Source organism: Triticum aestivum, chromosome 2A (assembly GCF_018294505.1).
Source record: "Triticum aestivum cultivar Chinese Spring chromosome 2A, IWGSC CS RefSeq v2.1, whole genome shotgun sequence".
NCBI classification, from domain to species: domain Eukaryota; kingdom Viridiplantae; phylum Streptophyta; class Magnoliopsida; order Poales; family Poaceae; genus Triticum; species Triticum aestivum.
This window is the reverse complement of record NC_057797.1, coordinates 672,328,617-672,334,651: the sequence shown is the minus strand read 5'-3', so window position 1 is coordinate 672,334,651 and position 6,035 is coordinate 672,328,617.

The following is a 6,035-nucleotide window of genomic DNA, read 5'->3' as shown; positions in this document are numbered from 1 at the left end:
AAGTATTATTGTCTTAATGTCAAATGATAGACTATTGCTTTGAATCACTTGTGTCTTAATATTCATGCCATGATTAGATTACATGATCAAGATTATGCTAGGTAGAATTCCACATCAAAAATTATCTTTTTTATCATTTACCTACTCCAGGACGAGCAGGAATTAAGCTTGGGGATGCTGATATGTCTCCGTCGTATCTATAATTTTTGATTGGTCCATACCAATATTATACAACTTTCATATACTTTTGGCAACATTTTATACTATTTTTGGGACTAATATATTGATCTAGTGCCCAGTGCCAGTTCCTGTTTGTTGCATGTTTTTGTTTCGCAGAAAATCCATATCAAACGGAGTCCAAACAAGATAAAAACGGACGGAGAATATTTTTGGAATATATGTGCAATATGGGAAGAAAATCAATGCGAGACGGTGCCCGAGGGAGCCACGAGGCAGGGGGGCGCGCCCCACCCCCTGGGAGCGCCCCTGACCCTTGTTGGCCCCCCGTAAGGCGGTTAATGCTCTTCTTTGGCCGCAAGAAAGCTAATTTTTGGGAAAAATCGTAGTGAAGGTTTCGGTCCAATCGGAGTTAGGGATCTCCAGATATATAAGAAATGATGAAAGGGCAGAATCCCAGAACGCAGAAACAGAGAGAGACAAAGAGACAGATCCAATCTCGGAGGGGATCTCGCCCCTTCGCCTCCATGGAGGCCATGAAGCAGAGGGGAAACCCTTCTCCCATCTAGAGAGAAGGTCAAGGAAGAAGAAGAAGGAGGGGGCTCTCTCCCCCTCGCTTCCGGTGGCACCGGAACACCATCGGGGGCCATCATCATCACCGCAATCTTCACCAACACCTACGCCATCTTCACCAACATCTCCATCACCTTCCCCCCTCTATCTACAGTGGTCCACTCTCCCGCAACCCGTTGTTCCCTCTACTTGAACATGGTGCTTTATGCTTCATATTATTATCCAATGATGTGTTGCCATCCAATGATGTCTGAGTAGATTTTCGTTGTCCTATCGATGGTTAATAAATTGCTATGATTGGTTTAATTTGCTTGTGGTTATGTTATTGTCCATTGGTGCCCATCATATGAGCGCGGACATGGTTCACACCATAGGGTTAGTTGTTTGTTGATAGGACTATGTATTGGAAGGAAAGAGTGATAGAAGCTTCAACCTAGCATAGAAATTGATGCATACGGGATTGAAGGGGGACCAATATATCTTAATGCTATGGTTGGGTTTTACCTTAATGAATGTTAGTAGTTGCGGATGATACGTCTCCAACGTATCTATAATTTTTGATTGCTCCATGCTATATTATCTACTGTTTTGGGGCAATATTGGGCTTTATTATCCACTTTTATATTACTTTTGGGACTAACCTATTAACCAGAGGCCCAACCTAGATTTGCTGTTTTTTTGCCTATTTCAGTGTTTAGAAGAAAAGGAATATCAAACGAAGTCGAAACGGAACGAAATCAACTGGAGAAGTTATTTTTGAAAGGAAAGCAACCCAGGGAACTTGGAGTGCACGACAGGGGAGACACGGGCTTCCCACGAGGGTGGGGGCGCGTCCACCCCCCTAGGGCGCGCCCTCCTGCCTCATGGGGCCCCCGTGGCTCCTCCGACGTACTTCCTGCACCCATATATATCGTCGTACTCTAAAACTTCCAGAATGGAGATTAGATCGGGAGTTCCGCTGCCACAAGCCTCTGTAGCCACCAAAAGTCAATCGGGACCCTATTCCGGTACCCTGCCGGAGGGGGGGATCCCTCACCGGTGGCCATCTTCATCATCTCGGCGCTCTCCATGACGAGGAGGGAGTAGTTTGCCCTCGGGGCTGAGGGTATGTACCAGTAGCTATGTGTTTGATCTCTCTCTCTCTCGTGTTCTTGATTTGGCACGATCTTGATGTATCGCAAGCTTTGCTATTATAATTGGATCTTATGTTTCTCCTCCCCCTCTACTCTCTTGTAATGAATTGAGTTTCCCCTTTGAAGTAATCTTATCGGATTGAGTCTTTAAAGATTTGAGGACACTTGATGTATGTCTTGCGTGGGATAACCGTGGTGACAATGGGTTATTCTATTGATCCACTTGATGTATGTTTTGGTGATCAACTTGCGGGTTTCATGACATTGGGAACCTATGCATAGGGGTTGGCACACGTTTTCGTCGTGATTCTCCGGTAGAAACTTTGGGCACTCTTTGAGGTTCTATGTGTTGGTTGAATAGATGAATCTGAGATTGTGTGATGCATATCGTATAATCATACCCACGGATACTTGAGGTGACATTGGAGTATCTAGGTGACATTAGGGTTTCGGTTGATGTGTGTCTTAAGGTGTTATTCTAGTATGAACTCTAGGGCTGTTTGTGACACTTATAGGAATAGCCCAACGGATTGATTGGAAAGAATAACTTTGAGGTGGTTTCGTACCCTACCATAATCTCTTCATTTGTTCTCCGCTATTAGTGACTTTGGAGTGACTCTTTGTTGCATGTTGAGGGATAGTTATGTGATCCAATTATGATATTATTGTTGAGTGAACTTACACTAGCGAAAGTATGAACCCTAGGCCTTATTTCCTATCATTGCAATACCGTTTACGCTCACTTTTATCACTTGCTACCTTGCTGTTTTTATTATTTCAGATTACAAATACCTTTATCTACTGCCCATATACCACTTGTTTCACCATCTCTTCACCGAACTAGTGCACCTATACAATTTACCATTGTATTGGGTGTGTTGGGGACACAAGAGACTCTTTGTTATTTGGTTGCAGGGTTGCTTGAGAGAGACCATCTTCATCCTACGCCTCCTACAGATTGATAAACCTTAGGTCATCCACTTGAGGGAAATTTGCTACTGTCCTACAAACCTCTGCACTTGGAGGCCCAACAACGTCTACAAGAAGAAGGTTGTGTAGTAGACATCAAGCTCTTTTATGGCGCCGTTGCCGGGGAGGTGAGTGCTTGAAGGTATATGTTTAGATCTTGCAATCGAGTCTTTTAGTTTCTTGTTTTATCACTAGTTTTGTTTATAAAAGAAAATTACAAAAAAATGGAATTGAGTTTGTCTCATACGCTTCACCTTTTTAATATGTTTCGTGAGTATGATGGAAAGGAAAATTGTGCTCAAGTGCTAGAAGAAGAAATCTGTAAAATGTTTGGCACTAAATATTTGAATGATGAGCATGATTGCAATGTTGTTAGTATGAATTCCTTGAATATCCATGATTCTAATGATATGCAAAGCTACAAGCTTGGGGAAGCTATGTATGATGAAGATGATATTTTTTGTCCCCCAAGTTTGGATGAGCAAATTTATTATGATGAAAGCATGCCTCCTATCTATGATGATTATTGTGATGACATGTATGCTTTAAAGAATAATGATAACCATGAAACTTGTCATCTTGATCTTAATTTTCAATCACATGATAGTTATTTTGTTGAGTTTGCTCCCAGTATTATTCATGAGAAGAATTTTGCTTATGTGGAGAGTAGTAAATTTTCTATGCTTGTAGATCATGAAAGGAATGCTTTAGGTGCTGGTTATATTGTTGAATTCATTCATGATTCTACTGAAAATTATTATGAGGGAGGAACTTATGCTTGTAGGAGTTGCAATAATATCAAGTTTCCTCTCTATGTTCTTAAAATCTTGAAGCTATGCTTATTTTGCTCTCCTATGCTAGTTGATTATTGTTCCCATAAGTTGTTTGCTCTCAAAATCCCTATGCATAGGAAGTGGGTTAGACATAAATGTGCTAGTCATATTCTTCATGATGCTCTCTTTATGTTTCAATTCTTAGCCTTTATGTGAGCATCATTGTCATTATCATGACTAGCTAGGGGCGTTAAACGATAGCGCTTGTTGGGAGGCAACCCAATTTTATTTTTGTTCATTGCTTTTTGTTTCTGTTTAATAATAAATAATTCATCTAGCCTCTGTTTAGATGTGATTTTATACTTTTAATTAGTGTTTGTGCCAAGTAGAACCTTTGGGAAGACTTGGGGGAAGTCTTTGTGACCATGCTGTAAAAAACAGAAACTTTAGCGCTCATGAGAACTGCTGCCATTTTTATCTGGAGAGTGATATTTAGTTAATTCTTTTTGCAGATGATTAATAGATAAATTCCTCAGGTCCAGAAATTTATTTTAGAATTTTATGAGTTACATAAGTATACGTTTGATCCATATTACTACAGACTGTTCTGTTTTTGACAGATTCTGTTTTTCATGTGTTGTTTACTTATTTTGATGAACCTATGGCTAGTAAAATAGTTTATAAACCATAGAGAAGTTGTAATACAGTAGGTTTAACACCATTATAAATAAATAATGAGTTCATTACAGTACCTTGAATTGGTGATTTATTTTCTTATACTAACGGAGCTTACGAGTTTTCTGTTAAGTTTTGTGTTGTGAAGTTTTCAAGTTTTGGGTAAGGATTCGATGGACTATGGAATAAGGAGTGGCAAGAGCATAAGCTTGGGGATGCCCAGGGAACCCCAAGGTAATATTGAAGGACAACCAAGAGCCTAAGCTTGGCGATGCCCCAGAAGGCATCCCCTCTTTCGTCTTTGTTCATCGGTAACTTTACTTGGAGCTATATTTTTATTCGCCACATGATATGTGTTTTGCTTGGAGCGTCAATTTATTTTGTAAGGATTTTCTTTCTGTTATTTAGAAAAATATTTTTCATCTTTTATTTCAATAAAAGTGGCATTAATAGTCTTTACTATGCCTATGTTACAAGTATACATGTTGCTGTTTGAAAACAGAAAGTTTACCGCTGTTGCAATAATTCCCTAGAAAAGTCAGAATGTGATAAAATATTGAAACCTTTTGCATATTAAGCTCTGATAAATTTTCTACAGTGGGAATTTTCTGTCATAATTTTTGGAGCTAGGGAAGTATGGATATTGCAGTATTCTTTACAGACTATCCTGTTTAGGCAGATTGCTGTTATGTTTGCATTGTTTGCATATGTTTGCTTCTTTAATGATTCTATTTGAGGATAGGACTATTAAATATGCAGAGGCATTTAGTACGCAATGTTGAATAATAATTTTAGTGATTTGCTACAGTAGAGTATGATAAGGTTTTTGCAATGGTTTATACTAACTTATCTCATGAGTCCTTGTTGAGTTTTGTGTGGATGAAGCTTTTGAGATTTAGGGAGACCGTGATATGACAGGAATTAAGGAGACACAAAAGCTCAACCTTGGGGATGCCCAAGGCACCCCAAGATAATATTTCAAGAAGTATCAAGCGTCTAAGCTTGGGGATGCCCCGGTTGGCATCCCACCTCTCTTCTTCAACAACTATCAGTTAGTATCGGTTGATCCTAAGTTTTTGCTTCTTCACATGATGTTTGCTATTCTTAGATGTCATTTTATTTTGCTTTGCTTGCTGTTTAATATAATACCAAGATCTGAAATTATTAAATCTTAGAGAGTCTTCACATAGTTGCATAATTATTCGACTACTCATTGATCTTCACTTATATCTTTCAGAGTAGTTTGTCGTTTGCTCTAGTGCTTCACTTATACCTTTTAGAGCATGGTGGTAGTTTAATTTTGAAGAAATAGATGAACTCTCATGCTTCACTTAGATTATTTTGAGAGTCTTAAATAGCATGGTAATTTGCTTAAAATCCTAATATGCTAGATATTCAAGATTAGTAAAAAAAATCTTATGAGTGTTTTGGATACTAAGAGAAGTTTGATGCTTGATGATTTTTTTGACATATGGAGGTAATAATATCAAAGTCGTGCTAGTTGAGTAGTTGTGAATTTGAGGAATACTTGTGTTGAAGTTTGCAAGTCCCGTAGCATGCACGTATGGTAAACATTGTGTAACAAATTTGAAACATGAGGTGTTATTTGATTGTCCTCCTTATGAGTGCGGTCGGGGACGAGCAATGGTCTTCTCCTACCAATCTATCCCCCTAGGAGCATGCGCGTAGTGCCGAGGTTTTTGATGACTTGCAGATTTTTGCAATAAGTATGTGA